The sequence below is a fragment of the Manis javanica genome, chromosome 12, assembly GCF_040802235.1.
Source record: "Manis javanica isolate MJ-LG chromosome 12, MJ_LKY, whole genome shotgun sequence".
In the NCBI taxonomy this organism is placed as follows: domain Eukaryota; kingdom Metazoa; phylum Chordata; class Mammalia; order Pholidota; family Manidae; genus Manis; species Manis javanica.
Window position 1 is genome coordinate 81,527,226 of NC_133167.1, and position 23,233 is coordinate 81,550,458.

A 23,233-nucleotide genomic window follows, 5' to 3' on the forward strand; every position below is an offset into this window, starting at 1 on the left:
GGCTTTCCTCACTGCTCCATTCTGCTGTCACTGCCCAGAAAAGGGCATGGAATTCAGCCCATTGAAATCATTTGTTTCCCTTCCTCCAGGCCAGCCTTGCCATCCTCTGGTATTACTGCAGCAGCTCCCCAACCAGGATACTGTCTATGCCTCCTGGAACTGCCACCTGTAACCAAGCAGCTCTTTGTCGTTCAGCTGAGAGCTGTTCCTAGGACACTGTCCATGCAGCTCCCCAGGGGCTCCAGCATCGGTCCCAGAGGAAATGAGGCTGCCTGCTCACGGATTCGTGTAGGCCTCCTTGTATCCCCCCGGGCAGCCTGCCCCTGCATGAACCATATCTGTTTGATTAGGGGACCCTTCGGACTCTGCCTTCCCTATTAGGGTGTTTCTCTGACATCACCCAACACATTATGGGTGTCTCAGGTTTCAAAATTATTTTATGTACTTCGGTCACTGAGGCAGTCTTGATTAATTCCCAACAGTATGTTAATAATTGTCTCTCAAGTGGTATGTACCAGGCAGCAGCATGGGGGAATTTTCTGGTCCAAAATCCCAAGGGTCACAGCTGGGAGGTGCTCATTTTCTTTTTTTTGCCACAAGCTCCAGTCTGCATGGGTGTGGGGGACAGACACTTCCAAAATCATGTCTGAGTGGGGGTCACAAGAGCCGGATGCTGTCAAGCACACAGCTGCCATGTGTAATTCTGATGTGGCTCACTTCTGTTCAGGACCCCACTCAGATGCAGCTTTCTTTCATGGAGTCTTTCAGACAGGAGCTACAAATGGTTCCTGGTGTGGAATACGAGTCCTCCAAAATTCAAATAAACCAAGAAAGTGCTGGGCTTCTTGTTTGGACCTGGTGGGAGAGTGACAGCAGTTTACTGATAGTCACACTTGTGGAATATCCCAGGTGGTTTCTGCCTGCATTATTCCTACAAATTTCACTGAGCAGGACCTTGGACCTTCGCTAGATTTATTAACCAGCCCTGGTTGGTCACATATGTCCTTGTTGCATTCAAATCATTCCTGGCCAGCTCCTCTGTTTCTGGTATTAATAATGTCACCAACATCGTGTATTATTACACTCGAGCATTACACCGAGTCCAAATCCTTCCTGACCACATAGTGACAATAAGCCGGGAGCTCAGATCCCCGCCTAGCACAGCAGAGGCAAAGTGGGGTCCTTCCCACCTGAAGGCAAACTGGGCTTGGCTCTTTTCAGGAATTGAGACAGAGAAGAGAGCATTTGCAAGGTCCATCCAGGAGTACCAGCCTCCTTCAACCTGCTGTACGTTCTGTATGGCTGATATCATGCCTGGAACTGCTGGGACTATGGGCAGTACCCACATTACCTAAGCTTGAAGAGTCTCTATGTCCCATCCACCTTTGCACAGGCCACACAGGACTACTGTACAGCAAATCTGTGGATACCACCACTCCAGCTTCCAGCATGTCACTCCTAAGAACGGTGATATGTTTGTCAAGTTATCTGCCTCTGTGGGTAAGCACAGTTTCAGCCATTCCCCATTTAGAATGTCCAACTAAACAGGCCTGAGGATGGGCTTACATACCTTCTGTTTTACTGTATTAGGCAGGGGAAGCCAAACCCAGTCACACATATTATCCATCCCAATAATACTTTCAGGTAAAGGGGATGCAGCCACCTCAAGCAAAACCTGCTCAAACACCCAATTTTCATCCAAACTTCCACCTCAATACCATCAGCCACTGCATCTCCATATCCTCCCAATCTAACCTTAGTCCCTGCTAAGACTTCACCAAGAGGTTTTGGATTTACAGTGCATTGGGCTCCTGAACCAAGGACTCCCAGGGCCATTTTACTCCTCCCCCCGGCCACTTTTCTCACACATACACGAATGGTCTCAGGGACAGGCTGGGGTGTGGCTTTGGGACTAGCTCTGTTACACATGGAATCTTGTTGGCTCCACAGAGTGGAAGCTCTCTCCAACAGAGAGACATACTCATCTCCCTGATGTTGCTGAGGGCTTCAATGTATAGTCATGTTTGACTCTATCATTGGCTGATTCAACCTCCGACCTCTGCCATCAGATGGGGTCCAAAAGTCTCTCATTAACATGACAAGACACCCACTTCTCCTTTAAGGCTCTGCAGTGTTTTCAGGAAGTGTGTAAGAGGAAGAAATATACCCAGCAATTATATATTTGGGTTACTGAATGACCAAGTATGTATGTTGTATAATTCATTATATCACAATATTCAAAATAATGTTCATTACTGGTGCTATGCTCACTGCTGTGCCAGGCCCTGGGAGTACAATCACGCAAGCCCAGTCTTCAGCATGCAAGGAAGACCAAAGTTAACAAAGTGAGAAAAAAGATAAACAAACAAGAAAAGATCCAATTGTAACCAGTTTCATTAAGTCACTAAACAGGGCACTGAGGTAGCAGTTCCTGATGGGAAGGAGGACCAGGCAAAAGGAAGTCATTTCCAGGAGGTCACATATAGGCTGGGACCAGAAAGTGGAATTTCAACAATACAATAAAAAGGTCATGCGTCATGATCAAGTAGGATTTACTCTGGGGATGCAAGGATAGTTCAATATCCACAACTAATGAATTTGACACATCACAGTAACAAAATGAAGGATAAAAATATGATCATCTCAATAGATGCAGAAAAACTTTTGACAAAATTCAACATCCATTTATGATCAAAATTTGAAACAAAGTGGGTATAAAGAGAACACACCTAAACATAAAAACAGACATATATAAAAAGCAGCCTCAGGGCGGAGCCAAGATGGCGGCGTGAGTAGAGCAGTGGAAATCTCCTCCCAAAAACACATAGAGCTATGAAAATATAACAAAGAAAAATCTTCCTAAAATAGAGACCACAGGACACAGGACAACATCCAGACCACATCCACACCTGCAAGAACCCAGCGCCTTGTGAAGGGGGTAAGATACAAGCCCCAGCCCGGCGGGACCCGAGCGCCCCTCCCCCCGGCTCCCGGCGGGTGGAGAGAAACCGGAGTGGTTTTTTTTTTTTTTTTTTTTTGGCGAGCGCTTTTTGGAAGCCTTAGAGGGACGGGCCCCCGTTGCTGGGGAGGCAGGGTGGTGGGACCGGTGAGGAGGTGCCTGGGAACGGCGCCGGAGGACAAAGAATATCCCGCGTTTCTCCCTGCGAGACCTGGGGGCGGGTGCCTGAGACCGGTGCCTGAGGACGGAGGAGGTCGCGCGTTTTTCCCCCTTTTTTTTTTTTCTCTTTTTGGCGAGCGCTTTTTGGAAGCCTTGAAGGGACGGGGACCCCAGTGCTAGGGAGGCACGGTGGCGGGACTGGTGAGCGGGTGGCTGGGACCGGCGCCTGAGGACAAAGAATATCCCCCGTTTTTCCCTGCGGGACCGGTGGGCGGGTGCCTGAGACCGGCACTTGAGGGCAGAGGAAATCGCGCGTTTTTCCCCTTTTTTTTTTCTCTTTTCTGCGAGTGCTTTTTGGAAGCCTAAAAGGGACAGGGACCCCGGTGCTAGGGAGGCAGGGCGGCGGGACTGGTGAGCGGGTGCCTGGGACCGGCACCTGAGGACAAAGAATATCCCGCATTTTTCCCTGTGGGACCGGTGGGTGGGTGCCTGAGACCAGCACCTGAGGACGGAAGAAATCGCGCGTTTTTCCCCTTTTTTTTCTCTCTTTTTGCCGAGTGCTTTTTGGAAGCCTTGAAGGGACAGGGACCCCGGTGCTAGGGAGGCAGGGCGGCGGGACTGGTGAGCGGGTGCGTGGGACCAGTGCCTGAGGACAAAGAATATTGAGCGTTCCTTCCCTGCGGGACCGGTGGGTGGGTGCTTTTTGGAAGCCTTGAAAGGACAGGGACCCTGGTGCTAGGGAGACAGGGCAGCAGGACCAGTGAGCGGGTGCCTGGGACCGGCACCTGAGGACAAAAAAAAAAAAAAAAAATCGCTTGTTTTTTCCTTTTTTTTCCTTTTTTTTTTTCTCTTTGTTTCTGTTCCCTCTCTCATTGTTGCTGCTGTTGTTTTGGTTTGGAGAGTGCTTTTTGGAAATCTTAAAGGGGCAGGACAGGTCACTTAGACCAGAAGCAGGGAATCTGGGGATCTCTGGGTACTCTAACCCCCTGGGCAGCAGGGAGCACAGAGGCCCCTTACGGAGATAAATAGTCTCCTGGCTGCTCCCCCTCCAACGGGGCTCCACCATTTTGGAGGAACAGCCCCAGCCAGGCCAAGCCCACAGCAACAGCGGAGATAAACCCCAAAGCAACTGGGCAGGAAGCAGAAGCCCTGTCTGCGCACAGCTGCCCAGCACAAGCCACTAGAGGTCGCTATTCTCCCAGGAAAAGGCTACAAAACAACAAGAAGGGAAGCTCTTCCAGCGGTCACTTGTACCAGCTCTGCAAACTATCTCTATCACCATGAAAAGGCAAAACTACAGGCAGACAAAGATCACAGAGACAACACCTGAGAAGGAGACAGACCTAACTAGTCTTCCTGAAAAAGAATTCAAAATAAAAATCATGAACATGCTGACAGAGATGCAGAAAAAAATGCAAGAGCAATGGGATGAGATGCAGAGAAAAATGCAAGAGCAGTGGGATGAAGTCCGGAAGGAGATCACAGATGTCAGGAAAGAGATCACAGAAGTGAAACAATCCCTGGAAGGATTTATAAGCAGAATGGATAAGATGCAAGAGGCCATTGAAGGAATAGAAGCCAGAGAACAGGAACGTATAGAAGCTGACATAGAGAGAGATAAAAGGATCTCCAGGAATGAAACAACACTAAGAGAAATATGTGACCAATATAAAAGGAAAAACATTCGTATTATAGGGATACCAGAAGAGGAAGAAAGAGGAAAAGGGATAGAAAGTGTCTTTGAAGAAATAATTGCTGAAAACTTCCCCAAACTGGGGGAGGAAATAATCGAACAGACCATGGAATTATACAGAACCCCCAACAGAAAGGATCCAAGGAGGACAACACCAAGACACATAATAATTAAAATGGCAAGGATCAAGGACAAGGAAAGAGTTTTAAAGGCAGCTAGAGAGAAAAAGGTCACCTATAAAGGAAAACCAATCAGGCTAACATCAGACTTCTCAACAGAAACCCTACAGGCCAGAAGAGAATGGCATGATATACTTAATGCAATGAAACAGAAGGGCCTTGAACCAAGGATACTGTATCCAGCACGACTATCATTTAAATATGATGGTGGGATCAAACAATTCCCAGACAAGCAAAAGCTGAGGGAATTTGCTTCCCACAAACCACCTCTACAGGGCATCCTACAGGGACTGCTCTAGATGGGAGCACCCCTAAAAAGAGCACAGAACAAAACACACAACATATGAAGAAGAGAGGAGGAGGAATAAGAAGGGAGAGAAGAAAAGACTCTCCAGACAGTGTATATAACAGCTCAATAAGCGAGCTAAGTTAGGCAGTAAGATACTAAAGAAGCTAACCTTGAACCTTTGGTAACCACGAATCTAAAGCCTGCAATGGCAATAAGTACATATCTTTCAATAGTCACCCTAAATGTAAATGGACTTAATGCACCAATCAAAAGACATAGAGTAATAGAATGGATAAAAAAGCAAGACCCATCTATATGCTGCTTACAAGAAACTCACCTTAAACCCAAAGATAAGCATAGACTAAAAGTCAAGGGATGGAAAAACATATTTCAGGCAAACAACAGTGAGAAGAAAGCAGGGGTTGCAGTACTAATATCAGACAAAATAGACTTCAAAACAAAGAAAGTAACAAGAGATAAAGAAGGCCACTACATAATGATAAAGGGCTTAGTCCAACAAGAGGATATAACCATTCTAAATATATATGCACCCAATACAGGAGCACCAGCATATGTGAAGCAAATACTAACAGAACTAAAGAGGGAAATAGACTGCAATGCACTCATTGTAGGAGACTTCAACACACCACTCACCCCAAAGGATAGATCCACCGGGCAGAAAATAAGTAAAGACACACAGGCACTGAACAACACACTAGAACAGATGGACCTAATAGACATCTATAGAACTTTACATCCAAAAGCAACAGGATATACATTCTTCTCAAGTGCACATGGAACATTCTCCAGAATAGACCACATACTAGCTCACAAAAAGAGCCTCAGTAAATTCCACAATATTGAAATTCTACCAACCAATTTTTCAGACCACAAAGGTATGAAAGTAGAAATAAATTCTACAAAGAAAACAAAAAGGCTCACAAACACATGGAGGCTTAACAACATGCTACTAAATAATCAATGGATCAATGAACAAATCAAAATAGAGATCAAGGAATATATAGAAACAAATGACAACAACAACACTAAGCCCCAACTTCTGTGGGATGCAGCGAAAGCAGTCTTAAGAGGAAAGTATATAGCAATCCAGGCACACTTGAAGAAGGAAGAACAATCCCAAATGAATAGTCTAACATCACAACTATTAAAACTGGAAAAAGAAGAACAAATGAGGCCTAAAGTCAGCAGAAGGAGGGACATAATAAAGATCAGAGAAGAAATAAACAAAATTGAGAAGAATAAAACAATAGCAAAAATCAACGAAACCAAGAGCTGGTTCTTTGAGAAAATAAACAAAATAGATAAGCCTCTAGCCCAACTTATTAAGAGAAAAAGAGAGTCAACACAAATCAACATAATCAGAAATGAGAATGGAAAAATCACGACAGACTCCACAGAAATACAAAGAATTATTAAAGACTACTATGAAAACCTATATGCCAACAAGCTGGAAAACCTAGAAGAAATGGACAACTTCCTAGAAAAATACAACCTCCCAAGACTGACCAAGGAAGAAACACAAAAGTTAAACAAACCAATTACAAGCAAAGAAATTGAAACAGTAATCAAAAAACTACCCAAGAACAAAACCCCGGGGCCGGACGGATTTACCTCGGAATTTTATCAGACACACAGAGAAGACATAATACCCATTCTCCTTAAAGTGTTCCACAAAATAGAAGAAGAGGGAATACTCCCAAACTCATTCTATGAAGCCAACATCACCCTAATACCAAAACCAGGAAAAGACCCCACCAAAAAAGAAAATTACAGACCAATATCCCTGATGAATGTAGATGCAAAAATACTCAATAAAATATTAGCAAACAGAATTCAACAGTATATCAAAAGGATCATACACCATGACCAAGTGGGGTTCATCCCAGGGATGCAAGGATGGTACAACATTCGAAAATCCATCAACATCATCCACCACATCAACAAAAAGAAAGACAAAAACCACATGATCATCTCCATAGATGCTGAAAAAGCATTTGACAAAATTCAACATCCATTCATGATAAAAACTCTCAGCAAAATGGGAATAGAGGGCAAGTAACTCAACATAATAAAGGCCATATATGATAAACCCACAGCCAGCATTATACTGAACAGCGAGAAGCTGAAAGCATTTCCACTGAGATCGGGAACCAGACAGGGATGCCCACTCTCCCCACTGTTATTTAACATAGTACTGGAGGTCCTAGCCACGGCAATCAGACAAAACAAAGAAATACAAGGAATCCAGATTGGTAAAGAAGAAGTTAAACTGTCACTATTTGCAGATGATATGATACTGTACATAAAAAACCCTAAAGACTCCACTCCAAAACTACTAGAACTGATATCGGAATACAGCAAAGTGGCAGGATACAAAATCAACACACAGAAATCTGTAGCTTTCCTATACACTAACAACGAATCAATAGAAAGAGAAATCAGGAAAACAATTCCATTCACCATTGCATCAAAAAGAATAAAATACCTAGGAATAAACCTAACCAAGGAAGTGAAAGACTTATACTCTGAAAACTACAAGTCACTCTTAAGAGAAATTAAAGGGGACACTAATAAATGGAAACTCATCCCATGCTCATGGCTAGGAAGAATTAATATCGTCAAAATGGCCATCCTGCCGAAAGCAATATACAAATTTGATGCAATCCCTCTCAAATTACCAGCAACATTCTTCAATGAATTGGAACAAATAATTCAAAAATTCATATGGAAACACCAAAGACCCCGAATAGCCAAAGCAATCCTGAAAAAGAAGAATAAAGTAGGGGGGATCTCACTCCCCAACTTCAAGCTCTATTACAAAGCCATAGTAATCAAGACAATTTGGTACTGGCACAAGAACAGAGCCACAGACCAGTGGAACAGATTAGAGACCCCAGAAATTAACCCAAACATATATGGTCAATTAATATTTGATAAAGGAGCCATGGACATACAATGGCAAAATGACAGTCTCTTCAACAGATGGTGCTGGCAAAACTGGACAGCTACATGTTGGAGAATGAAACTGGACCATTGTCTAACCCCATATACAAAGGTAAACTCAAAATGGATCAAAGACCTGAATGTAAGTCACGAAACCATTAAACTCTTGGAAAAAAACATAGGCAAAAACCTCTTAGATATAAACATGAGTGATCTCTTCTTGAACATATCTCCCCGGGCAAGGAAAACAACAGCAAAAATGAGCAAGTGGGACTACATTAAGCTGAAAAGCTTCTGTACAGCGAAAGACACCATCAATAGAACAAAAAGGAACCCTACAGTATGGGAGAATATATTTGAAAATGACAGATCTGATAAAGGCTTGACGTCCAGAATATATAAAGAGCTCACACGCCTCAACAAACAAAAAACAAATAACCCAATTAAAAAATGGGCAGAGGAACTGAACAGACAGTTCTCCAAAAAAGAAATACAGATGGCCAAGAGACACATGAAAAGATGCTCCACATCGCTAATTATCAGAGAAATGCAAATTAAAACTACAATGAGGTATCACCTCACACCAGTAAGGATAGCTGCCATCCAAAAGACAAACAACAACAAATGTTGGCGAGGCTGTGGAGAAAGGGGAACCCTCCTACACTGCTGGTGGGAATGTAAATTAGTTCAACCATTGTGGAAAGCAGTATGGAGGTGCATCAAAATGCTCAAAACAGACCTACCATTTGACCCAGGAATTCCACTCCTAGGAATTTACCCTAAGAACGCAGCAATCAAGTTTGAGAAAGACAGATGCACTCCTATGTTTATCGCAGCACTATTTACAATAGCCAAGAATTGGAAGCAACCTAAATGTCCATCTGTAGATGAATGGATAAAGAAGATGTGGTACATATACACAATGGAATACTACTCAGCCATAAGAAGTGGAAAAATCCAACCATTTGCAGCAACATGGATGGAGCTGGAGAGTATTATGCTCAGTGAAATAAGCCAAGCGGAGAAAGAGAAATACCAAATGATTTCACTCATCTGAGGAGTATAGGAACAAAGGAAAAACTGAAGGAACAAAACAGCAGCAGAATTACAGAACCCAAAAATGGACTAACAGGTACCAAAGGGAAAGGAACTGGGGAGGATGGGTGGACAGGGAGGGATAAGGGGGGGGAAGAAGAAGGAGGGTATTAAGATTAGCATGCATGGGGGGGAGGGAGAAAGGGGAGGGTGGGCTGCACAACACAGAGAGGACAAGTAGTGACTCTACCACATTTTGCTAAGCTGATGGACAGTAACCGTAATGTGGTTGTTAGGGGGGACCTGATATAGGGGAGAGCATAGTAAACATAGTATTCTTCAGGTAAGTGTAGATTAAAAATTTTAAAAAAAAAAAGAAAGAAAGAAAGAAAAGGGGGATTACTCCTTAACAGGATAAAACTATTGGTAAATCAAAGATCAACGCATGCTTTAAATATCCTTAATGTTGATCACTTAAAGGGTGTCAGATGATCAGCTATGGAGGTACTCTTTTCTGATAATATTCCTTTCTCTTAATTAAAAAAAAAAAAAGAAAGCAGTTACTGTGTGCTGACCTCCAATGAGTTCTGCACAGTGGTATAGAGGGCATGTCAAAGTGTGGGCAAAGGGTCTGTTTGTTTCTACGCAGAAGATCAAGGCCTAGCTTGGATACCCAGAAAATGAACTAAGATACGATATGAGGAGGAGCTTCCGGCATCAGCACTCTCTGGAGGACTCGTGCCAGGGGATGATCATCAAAAAGCCTCCACAGGGATCCGGACGATGCTGCGGTTGTGGCTGCATCCAGCCCACCGTCTCCTGGACTTGCCATAAGAAGGAGGAGGGAGATGTCTAGGCTGGCATGTGCATACAGTGAGACAACGAATTTGACTGGATCTGTACTGTTGGAACTCAACCAGGAGTTGGGAGGGGTGCAAGTTGTAGCACCCCAAAATCTCATGACTATAGACTATCTATGGTTAAAAGAACATATGGGATGTGAACAGATCCCAGAAATGGGCTGCTTTAATTTGTCTGATGGTTCAAGTACAGTTGGACAATATCCATCATATCATAGATAAATTTTCACAAATGCCTAGGGTGCCTAAATGGTTTTCTTGGCTTCACTGGAGATGGCTGGTAATTATAGATTTGCTTTGTTTATGTCACCGTATTCCTATTATGTTAATATGTGTGTGCAAATTAGTTAGTAGTTTAAAACCTATACATACTTAAGGTACTATACAAGAAGATATGTCAAAGAAATAATCAATCCTCCCAAGTTTCCTTCATATGCTACATCTATAGCTTTTCTTCTTCCTTCCTAATTACAAACCTTAAATAGAATTCGTGCCTCATATCGAATTTACCGAGTATCATAATTCCTCCAGGTGGTAAAGATACCTCGAGACAAGTGCTGGGCATAGAAGCCACAGGGCATAAATCTGCAAAGAAGTAAAAAGCTAACCTTTGCAAACAATATGGCTTCTCTCTCACTTACCAACTTTACATTTCCCTGTATGGCCCCGGAAGATGACTGGTTAGCCAGAGACGGGTAAGATTCCTCAAGGGAGGAACAACCTAAGACAGGCACAGTCGCAGGGGGGCCATCAGGTGAGAATTTGGGGATCAACAGAGGTGAGGCTCAGAACCTCACCCCCCCTGCTTTGAGAGAAATCTTCTGCATCCGTGGATGTCTTGCTGCCCTTGTCTAGCCTGGATTAATACTTAGTCCATAGGCACACACCTGATCATCTGATCATCTATATTTGCCTTCTTACAGCACTAAACTATGTTTTCTACCTTTATCTTGCATCTACCTACCACTTCAGCATTTTATTAAAAATAAAAATAATAATAATAATAGGAGAAATGTGGGATCAACATATAAATCAAGTACAAAAATCAAATGAATATTCATATTTGACCTGATGGTTTATAGTTCATAATGCGTGATCAAAACCGAAAGTTTCTGTGATGAATGCCCTTGTACTGTTCACCATGTAAGAATTTATTCACTCTGTAAGAATTCGTTCACCATGTAAGAACTTGTTCGTTATGCTTCAGAAGATTGGAGACTGACGAGAATTAGGCTTGAGATGGATTAATGATTGTACATTGAGCATTGACCCCCCTATACTGAATTTTATTGTTGTTAACAACCATTTGATCAATAAATATGAGAGATGCCCTCTCAAAAAAAAAAAAAAAAAAAAAAGTAGCCTCAGGATCACAGGGGAGGAGCTGTGCCAGCAGCAATTTCATGTCTCCCTCTGCCGAAAGAAGCGGCATCTGCTGCCGAAAACCTCAGGAACAAGGCTCTGCAAAACTGTAGCCTGTGGCAGATCTAATAAAGATGGCCCTTGGACCCTGGGCTTATAAAAGCAAAAAAAAAATAAAAAATAAAAAATAAACAGACATATATGACAAACCCAGAGCTATCATACTCAACAGTGCAAAGTTGAAGGCTTTTCTCTGAGAACAGGAACAAGTCAAGGATGCCCTCTCTTGCCACTTTTGTTCAGCATTATACTCAAAGTCCTACCCATAGCAATTAGCCAAGAAAAATAAAAGATATCCAAATTGGAAAGGAAGTAGTAAATCTGTCACTATCTTCAGATGGCTTCATGCTATATGTAGAAAACTTCAAAGCATTCATCAAAAATCTATTAGAAGTAATAGATGAATTCAATCAAGGTACAGGATACAAAATCAATATTCAAAAGTCTGTTGTGTTTCTATACACTAAGAATGAATGCAAGAAAAAGAAATTATAAAATCATTCCTACTTACAAATGCAGCAGAAAGAATAAAATACCTAGGAATCTATTTAACCACAGAAGTAAAATAACTATATGCTCAAAACCATAAAGCACCGATGAAAGAAACAGAAGTACAAAAATAAGTGGAAAGATAAACCACGCTCATGGATTGGAAGAATTAGTATTGTGAAAACATCCACACTATGGAAAACAAACTACAGATTCAATGCAATCTCTGTCAAAGTACTCATAGCACAAGAAGATGTTACAGTGCTATGAGCTACATTACCTATGCTATATTTCCATTCTTGTGACTAAATTATTTTATAATTTGAAGAATGTACCAAGTTATCCCCTTCACCAACAAAAAGAGAATATAAAGAAGGTAATAATCCTGAAGAAAAAAAAACCCTAAACATTATGGTACTGGCACAAAAACAGATCCTTACATCAATGGAACAAAATATAGAGCACAGAATTAAATCCACACTTACATGGTCAGTTAGTCTACGACAAAGGAGGTAAGAATATATAATGGTTTTGAAAAAGTCTCTTCAATAAATGGTGTGGGTTATTTGGATAGCTACATAAAAGGAGGACCACTTTCCTAAAACACATCCAAAAACAAACTCAAAATGAATTTAAGACTTAACTGTAACACCTGATCCCACAAAACTCCAAGAAGAATATAGGGGAAGCAAACTCTTTGACTCTGCTCTCAGCAACATTTTTTTTTAATCTCTCTCCCGAGTTGATGACAATAAAAGCTAAAATAAACAAATGGGACTACATCCAACTAAAATGCTCTGTACTGTGAAGGACACCATCAACCATACAGAAGAATAATGTACTGGATGGTAGAAGATGTTCGCCCATGAAATATTCAATTTGGGGTTAACATACAAAACATATAAAGTACTCCTCCAACTACTATTGAAAAGACAATCCAATTAAAAAAATGGGCAGAGGACTTAGATAGGCATTTTTCCAAGGAAGACATGTAGACGGCCAACTGACACATGGAAAAACTTGCAGTATTACTAACCGTTCGGGAAATGCAAATCAAAACCACAATGAGATCTCAATTCAAATCTGTTAGAATGGAAGCTCAAATTGGAGACAAAAAGTAACTAGACAGGGATGTGGAGAAAAACAAGCCCCTTATTGTTGGGAATGAGAATTGGCATATCCAATGTGAAGAACATTATGGAGGCTCCTCAAACAATTCAAAATAAAACTCCCATATATCCCAGCAATTTGGCTTTATGTATCTATCCCAAGAAAGTGAAAACACTAATTTGAAAAGACATATGCATCTCTATGTTCACTGCAGCAGTATTTACAACAGACAAGATACAGAAGCAGCCTAAATGTCCGTAGATACATGAATGGATAAACATGTGAAACACACACACACACAAACACACACACACACAGTGGCATTTCACTCAGCTTTAAGAAAGAAAAAAAAATCCTGCCATCTGGGACAACATCAACAATATCAAGTCTCCTTCAGAGCACTTGCCCTTGACATGTGGTGCTGTGCACTGTACTTGAGCTCTGTGACCTTCCTCCCCATAAAACACAACTCCAAGTAATTACAAGAAAATGTCACGTTAAATGCGACTGGGGAAAACTCTACAATATTAATGGCAAAGAATCTTGAAAATGGAAAAGATCATCCAAAGCAAAGAATGTCTCAGAAACAAACAACAACAAAACGCTAAGGAGACGAGATCACTAGATGTAATGAGGTATCCTGAACTGGATCTTCGAGAAAGGGTCCAACTATGGAAATCTCAGGGAAAGAATAGATGGTGGATGGTGACAGTACACCATCACTGCTTGTAACTGTAACAACAAACTATAATGACGGTAGTAAGAGGGGAAGTGATCTGAGCAAACTGCAAAACCCAACTCTGTAACTCAAATTTTCCGTAAATCTAAAACTATCTTAAAATAAAAACGTACTAAAACACTTTTTATAGCTTAACACTTATTATCATCAAACTATCTGCTAGAAATTACTATTAATTTTGATTGTCAACTAGTTCTACTGCTTTGTTTTTTAAAGATACTTTTTATATCACAGAGAAATATTTAACCCCAGAAGATACATAATTTCCGAATAATGTTACAGTTTTCATGTTTAATGGAGAATGCATGTACATATTTACTTATTACACATAATTTTATTTGGCAGGGTCTTTTTTAAGTCATTGTTTCACTGGTATGGTTGTGCCCTGGGGTCCCTCTGAAAAAATGTCTTCATAAATATATGTAGAGATTCAGGCACTATGGTGTGTATTTCACTTCATGGCTGAACATATTCAAAACACTGCTTATAAGAACATAAAATAAAATGGTCTAGTGTGAAGGCTCACAAACTCCAAGAATACTTCTATATTTCAGCAGTATTGAAACAAAATCGAGTGTCTGTAACTCAAATACTCAGATTACAATAACGAGAACAGAACATGTGACCATGAAGAGATTCTATGTTTCATCTCGATATTTTCTAATCACAAAGTGTCTAAAATATATTCAAACATCAGCTCATAGGTGAAAGTGTGCATACAGTGAAAAAAAATCAAATTAGAACTGACAAACATTCCTGCAAATGATGGTAGGTGTTGGTACACTGTGTGCCAGACGTAAGTGATTCTTAAGCGATTACACAGAATCATTCAAAGCTACAACACTGGTATGCTCCACAATTTGATAAAACTTACATGTTGATGTAATTCTTTATAGTTAATGATGTAGGTGAACATGAAAAGTGATCTGCCGCTTTATTCTTACAATGCAAAAGGAATATATAACATGCCTAAGAAATAGGGTTAGATCTCAAGTAAAACCGAGAACATAAAAACCTAAGGGGTTTCCTACAATTTTGACTGCATAAGAGAAGTAACCCCGTGTGAATACGTCAGAGGACAAGCTATGTCTAAGGTAAAAACACTGCCATCACCACAGCAGCACAGCCCCCGAACAGCCCCAGAGGCTCGTCTAGCAGAGACACACACCATCGCCCCTATCGGTCTACAATAACAGGAAATGCAAAAATAGGAAAGGAACATGGCATAGAGAAGACAACTGGCAAGCAGTGATCAGAAAGAATAATTTTTCCACTAGCCTCTCGGGATATCCCGCCAAGTGTTTCTATGCAGTTTTAGAAAGATTTTGCTTGAAATGTGGTTGGGACCACTCTGAACCACAGAGGTAGTTAAGGTAATAAACTAGGACAGGAGAGCAAAGAGCACCAATGGTGTGTCTCCTATGTATCAGGCCAAGGTGCAGGGTCTTTATTTCTACTACATCACTTCATCTCGACATGACTGATGTGACTTACTCAACAACTTCATACATGAGTAAAAAATTACTTCAGAATCACTTCCCTGAACATAAATGCAAGGACATAAATATTCTTAGAATTCCTGCCACCTTCACTCAAGTCTTTAGGCTCAGCACCTTTTTCATATGAACAGAAATAAACAGAGCTCTAAAAGCTACTATTCCATTTCAAATACACCTCACTCACCTCTAAATGCCTAAATTCAGTGAAGCACCACCTCCACCTTGACAGAAGAGAGGGGAGCAGTTTCCCAGCAAGCTAACTGGCCTGCCACCTCAGCAAGTCCAAGGGCCACTAAACGACACCAGCAACTGGTGTCCCCAAAAGGTGGCTCCCTTACCTGTGACTACCCATGCTCTCTGGAGATGGGCAACCAGGCAGGGCCATGGGGGTGACATCAGCGCACAGGCACAAAGACCTACTGGGCCTGTACCTGCCTCGGCCCCCTCAGGCCAGCCAGGGTGCTCCCTGTGTGGGGCCCCACATCCAGCACCTGGTCAGCCTCTCTCTCTGTGAAGGGGGTCCCCTCACCTTGGAGCCTGGGTAACAATAGTCAATCACCTCCTCTGCCAGGCCTACTGGATTTCACCACTCCTTACCACCATGGCCTGCACCTTGCCTTGATTTCCCTCTTGCCTTCCCACTAAGTAAGAGTCGCCACAGAGCTCTGGACTTTTAGTGGAACCTTACCAGTGTGCTCCTACTTTACGCCTTTTGGGAGTTTTAACCTAGACTCTAGTTTTCTCTGCACAAGCTTTAGCAAGTACACTCGGGATCATTCCTTGAGAGCCCCCTGCCGGTCGGAAAAGTGCAGGGATTGTGTGACCTCTCGCTGCCAGAGCCTTGGTCAGAGTCACAAGCCTGTTTCGCTTCCCTGGGGCTGCAGGTAAGGAAATGTCATAGCCCCAGGATGGCTGTCTCTAAGGAAGGGAGATCAATAGAATAGAGCCATTTACTAGTTGGACTCAGATTTCAGCTTGACTATTTCACAAACTTCATTTACATTATACAGGAGAAAGTGGCTTAGTCCTAAGAGGACTGCTTTGAATGAGGGGCAGGGGAACTTTCTCCAAAGCCAGAGATAAAATTCACAGGCTGCCACAGACATTTATGGGGGGTGTCTATCCTCTTCAAACACCAGTTTCTGCCACTGCCTGGGAATCATCATGCTAGTCAACCACTGTAAGAAATCTGATCTGTGAAAAAAGACTTCAGGAGTCATCTGCGACTGTCACATAGGCAGCAGCCTAGCCTAGCTCATTGGATCGATGAGTCAGAGCCAAGATCCAAGGACCATTATCTACCAGTCCAGTCTGCCCTCGCAGTCTGCAGATTAGGACAGGAAAGTAGGAGATCAGCTCAGCCACTCCCCAACATTCCCATCCATCCAGAGGCAGGGGATCAAGGAGCAGCAGACACCAGGAAACCTTTCACATGAGACTTAAGACTGGTAGCCAACGATAATTGTCTTTTAGGTGGCTAACGGGTGCCCAGATACATTTTTCTGAGAGAAAAAGAACAGCATTTAGACAAGAATAAAAGTGAAGAATACATCTCCTACCTTGTGGTGGTCGGCATCGGGTTCCGTGAAATTGATGAAGTTAGAAGAGAGTCAGGAATGCCCCCTGCCTCACTTAGAGGCAGGGCACCCTGAAATAGCAGACTGGAAGTCAGAGAGAGACAGAAAGAAAGACACTCCTCATGGATACCCAGTCGGGCTGTCAGGGTCTGATTCCAGGCATGCGGACCTTTGTGAAGAAGCTGAAGTGTAGCCTGAGCCTAGGCTCTTTCATTTGCCCACAGCCTTCCGCAGTCCCTCGCATCCAGGGAGATGCCTCCGAAGGGGAATCCTGGCCTCAACTCAGGTGACTTTCCCGGCTCCCAAGGGAGATGGGGGATCCACTGAGGGAGATGCAGGGGAACCTGTCACTCGAGACTTTGAGATCGGCAGCCAGGCTAGTCCCATTTAAGTGGCTGACGAGTGCCCGATGTTGTGTGCCTTAGACGGCTTCCTTCTATAAGGACAGTGAAAGAAAAGGTACGCTTGGATGGTGATACTCACCTCCAAAGTTATCCCGGACGAGCTCCCAAAAATGATGCAGCTTCTCACACCACAAGGGTATGAAACTAGAAATACATTATGCAAATAACACGAAAAAGCCTACCATCACATGGAGGCTTAACAACATTCTCCTAATTACCAATGGATCAATGTGCAAATAAAAACAGAGATCAAGCAATATATGGAGACAAATAACAACAATAATTCAACAACGCAAAATCTGTGGGACACAGACAAGCCAGTGCTAAGAGGGAGGTATATTGCAATACAGGCCTACCTGAGGAAAGAACAACAATCCCATATGAGCAGTCTAAACTCACAGTTAACAAAACTAGAAAAAGAAGAACAAATGAGGCCCAAAGTCAGCAGAAGAAGGAGCATAATAAAGATGAGAGCAGGAATAAATACAATCGAGAAGAATAAAACAATACAAAGAATCAATGAAAGCAGGAGCTGGTTCTTTGAGAAAATAAACAAAGTAGATAAACCCCTAGCCAGACTAATCAGGAAAAAAAGAGAGTCTGCACACAGAAAACAGAAGCAGAAATGAGAAGGAAAAATCACTATGGACATCACAGAAATACAAAGAATTATTAGAGAATACTTTGAAAAACTATATGCTAACAAACTGGATAACCTAGAAGAAATGAACAACTTTCTAGAAAAATACAACCATCCAAGGCTATCCCAGAAAGAACAGAAAATCTGAACAGACCAATTACTAGAAACCAAATTGAACTGGTAATCAAAAAACTACCTAAGAACAAAATCCCTGAACCAGATGGCTTCACCGCTGAATTTTATCAAACATTTAGTGAAGATCTAATTTCCATCCCCCTTAAACTTTTCCAAAAAGTAGAAGAGGAAGGAATACTTCCGAACTCATTCGATAATGCTGGCATCACCCTAATATACCACAAAAAAAGAAAATTAACGACGAATATCCCTGACGAACATACATGCAAAAATACTCAACAAAATATTATCAAACAGAATTCAAAAATACATCAAAAAGGTCATTCATCATGAACAACTAGGATTTATTCAAGGGATGCAAGGATGGTACAGTATTAGAAAATCCATAAATATCACCCACCACTACAACAAAAAGGAGGACAAAAACCACATGATCATCTCCACAAATGCTGAAAAAACATTCAACAAAATTCAACATTCATTCATGATAAAAACTCTCAACAAAATGGGTATAGAGGGCAAGTACCTCAACATAATACAGACCATTTATGACAAACCCACAGCCAACATCATAGTTGACAGTGAGAAGCTGAAAGCATTTCCTCCAAGATCAGTAACAAGACAAGGATGGCCACTCTCCCCACTTTTATTCAACATAGTTCGGGAGGTCCTAGCCACAGCAATCGGAGAACGCAAAGAAATAAAAGGCATCCAGATTGGCAAGGAAGAAGTCAAACTCTCCCTGTTTACAGATGACATGATATTGTACATAAAAAACCCAAAAGGATCCACTCCAAAACTACTAGAACTAATATCTGAATTCAGCAAAGTTGTAGGAAACAATATTAATACACAGAAATCTGTTGCATTCCTGTACACTAACGATGAACTAGGAGAAAGAGAAATCAGGAAAACAATTCCATACACAATTGCATGACAAATAATAAACTACATAGGAATAAACCTAACCAAGGAAGTGAAAGACCTGTACCCTGAAAACTACAAGACACTCTTACAAGAAATTAACGAGGACCCTAATAAATGGAAACTCATCCCATACTCTTGGGTAGGAAGAATTAATATTGTCATAATGGCCAACCTGCCTAAAACAATCTACAGATTCAATGAAATCACTTTCAAAATACCAACACCATTACTCAACAAACTGGAACAAATAGTTCAAAAATTCATATGGAACCACCAAAAGACCCAGACTAGCCAAAGCAATCCTGAGAAGGAAGAATAAAGCAGGGGGGATCTCCCTTCCCAACTTCAAGCTCTACTACAAACCACAGTAATCAAGACAATTTTGTACTGGCCCAGGAACAGACCCATAGACCAGAGGAACAGAATTGAGATTCCAGATATTAACTGAAGCATATACAATCTATACATGATAAAGGAGCCATGGATACACAATGGGGAAATGACAGCCTCTTCAACAGCTGTTGTTGGCAAACTGGACACCTACATGTAAGAGAATGAAACTGGATTATTGTCTAACCCATATACAAAAGTAAACTCAAAATGGATTAAAGAAAGACCTGAATGTAAGTCATGAAACCATAAAACTCTTAGAACAAAACATAGGAAAAACTCTCTTGGACATAAACAAGAGCAACTTCTTCATGAACATATCTCCCCAAGAAAGGGAAACAAAAGGAAAAATGAACAAGTGAGCCTGGCGAGAATGTAAACTAGTTCAACCATTGTGGAAAGCAGTATGGAGGTTCCTCAAAAAGCTCAAAATAGAAATACCATTTGAACCAGGAATTCCACTCCTAGGAATTTACCCTAGGAATGCAGCAGCCGAGTTTGAAAAAGACATATGCACCCCATTGTTTATTGCAGCACTATTTACAATAGCCAAGAAATGGAAGCAACCTAAGTGTTCATCCGTAGATGAATGGACAAAGAAGATGTGGTACATAGACACAATGCAATATTTTTCAGCCATAAGAAGAAAACAAATCCTACCATTTGTAACAACATAGATGGAATTAGAGGGTATTATGCTCAGTGAAATGAGCCAGGCAGACAAAAACAAGTACCAAATGATTTCACTCATCTGTGGAGTATAAGAACAAAGAAAAAGAAAACTGAAGGAGCAAAACAGCAGCACACTCACAGAACCCAAGAATGGGCTAACAGTTACCAAAGGGATAGAGACTGGGGAGGATTGGTGGGAAGGGAGGGATAAGGGGAAAAAAAGGGGCATTACTATTAACAGACATAATGTAGGGGGAATATGGGGAAGGCTGTACAACACAAGACAAGTAGTGATTCTATAGCATTTATTACGCTGATGGACACTGACTGTAATAGGGTATGTGGGGGGGGGACTTGTTGATGGGGGGAGTCTAGTAAACATAATGTCGCTCATGTAATTGTAGATTAATCATACAAAAAAATAATAATTGTAATAACTTAATAAAACCTTTAAAGAAAAAGATTATCATTTAAATTTGAAGGAGGGATTAAACAATTACCAGATAAGCAAAAGCTGAGAGAATTTAGCTCCCACCAACCATCTCTACAGTGTATTTTGGAGGGACTGCTATAGATGGAAGTGTTTCTAAGGTTAAACAGCTGTCACCAGAGGTAACAAAAAGGGATAGACAAAGAGCAGAGAATATCATACTTAATATATAAAGAATGAGGAGGAAAAGAACAACCTTTAGATTGTGTTTGTAATAGCACACATAAGTGAGTTAAGTTAGATTCTTAGTAACGAAGGTACCCCTGAACCTTTCGTAACCACGCATCTAAAGCCTGCAATGGCAATAAGTACATACCTATCGATAATCACCCTAAATGTAAATGGTCTGAATGCACCAATGAATAGAAATAGAGTCACTGAATGGATAAAAGAACAAGACCCATCTGTATGCTGCCTACAAGAGACTCACTTCAAACCCAAACACATACACAGACTAAAACTGAAGGGATGGAAAAAGATATTTCATGCAACTAATAGGGAGAAAAAAGCAGGTGTTGCAGTACTTGTCTTGGACAAAATAGACTTTAAAGCAAAGAAAGTCACAAGAGACAAAGACGGACATGATATAATGATAAAGGGGTCAACCTGACAACAGGATATAACCATTATAAATATCTATGCACCAAACACAGGAGTACCTACATATGTGAAACAAATACTAAGAGAATTAAAAGGTGAAATAGACTGCAATGCATTCTTTTAGGAAACTTCAACACTCCACTGACTGCAAAGAACAGATGAACCAGACAGAAAATAAGTAAGGAGACAGAGGCATTGAACAACACGTTAGAACAGATGGACCTTACAGACATCTACAGAACTCTCCACTCAAAAGCAGCAGGATACACATTCTTCTCAAGTGCACATGGAACATTTTCAAGAACAGATCATATACTAGGCCACAAAAAGAGCCTCAGTAAATTCAAAAACATTGAAATTGTACCAACCAGCTTCTCAGACCACAAGGCTATGGAACTAGAAATACATTACACAAAGATGACGAAAAAGTCTACAATCACATGGAGGCTTAACAACATTCTCCTAAATAACCAATAGATCAATGACCAAATAAAAAGAGATCAAGTAATATATGCAAACAAATGACAACAATAATTCGACAACGCAAAATCTGTGGGACGCAGCAAAGGCGGTGCTAAGAGGGAAGTATATTGCAATACGGGCCCTACCTCAGGAAAGAACAACAATCCCGTATGAACAGTCTAACCTCACAATTATCTAAACTACAAAAAGAAGAACAAATGAGGCTCAAAGTCAGCAGAAAGAGGGACATAATAAAGATTAGAGCAGAAATAAATAAAATCGAGAAGAATAAAACAATAGAGAGAATCAATGAAAGCAGGAGCTGGTTCTTCAAGAAAATAAACAAAATAGATAAACCCCTATCCAGAGAGTCTACACACATAAACAGAATCAGAAATGAGAAAGGAAAAATCACTACTGATACCACAGAAATATGAAGATTTATTGGAGAATACTATGAAAAATTATATGGTAACAAACTGGAGAACCTAGAAGAAATGCTCAACTTTTTAGAAAAATACAACCTTCCAAGGCTGACCCAGGAAGAAACAGAAAATCTGAACGGACCAATGACCAGCAAGGAAATTGAAACGGTAACCCCAAATCAAAAGTACGACAGGTGGCTCATGAAACAAATTGTTCATTCTGAAGCTGCTGCCTCCGGCGGCCTCTCCCCCGCCGCCACGCCACGGGTCCCACCCGCCCGTCAGCTCGCAGGGCCCTCGCCCTCGAGGCCGCCGCCAAAACACTGCACACGCGACAAGACGCTGGCCGGCCTCCCCGTGTGCGCGGCCCGGCCCGGCCCCTCCACCTGCGGCCTCGGCCGGGCCCCGCGAGGACCCCACCCGCGTCAGCCGCCCGACGAGCCACTCGCACAGCCGACTCCCTCACGGGTCCGCCGCGCTCGCAGGGGGAGGCAGGGGTCCCCGCGCCCCTTCCGGGCCGTGCTGCACCCCGCAGCCACGTACCTTCTGGCCCGTAGAGTTGTCGCTGTCGTCTTCACCCCTGAAGCGGGGCCCGCTCTGGACGCTCCGCTGCAGGTCCGTGGCGGCGAAAACCGCCTCCCGGCCAGCTCTCCACACCCTTGGCGAGACGGTCGGCAGGGGACAGGCGGCCCCACGCGCGGCGGCGGACGAGCTGCTCCTGCGCCTCTGCCCCGCGGCGACGGCGGCGGGGGTCCAGGTCGCGCCGCCCGACGGCGCCAGGCTGGAGGTGGCGGAACTGGACGGGACGGCGGGCAGGATGCGCCCGGACAGGGACCGCAGACCTCAGCACGGACACAGCCGCGGGAGCAGCTCCTCCCGACGGCGCTCGCGACGCTACTGACTCCTGAATACGGCGGGGGCGGTGCCTGCCGCTACTGCGCACCCGCCGGAGTTACGGGTCTGCGCGCGCATGCTACAGGGATTTCACCTACGTTCTCTCTGCTCCACACATACACTTTACAAGGTAGATGATATTACACCCATTTTAAGGATGTAAACACTGATACTAAGATTAGAGGGTAACCTGATGAACTATGAGTAAGTCTGTAGTTTA

The 23,233-nt window shown here is 42.4% G+C and overlaps 1 long non-coding RNA gene across 1 annotated transcript in view; it reads right to left on the reverse strand.

The window, feature by feature from the left end:
• Positions 1–23,009, reverse strand: part of LOC140845161 (uncharacterized) — a 111,086-nt gene extending 88,077 nt beyond the window's left edge. Inside the window, exon 1 of the long non-coding RNA XR_012123880.1 lies at positions 22,663–23,009. This is a non-coding gene — a long non-coding RNA (uncharacterized lncRNA). The remainder of the gene's footprint in view (positions 1–22,662) is intronic.
• Positions 23,010–23,233: the final 224 nt, after the last annotated feature.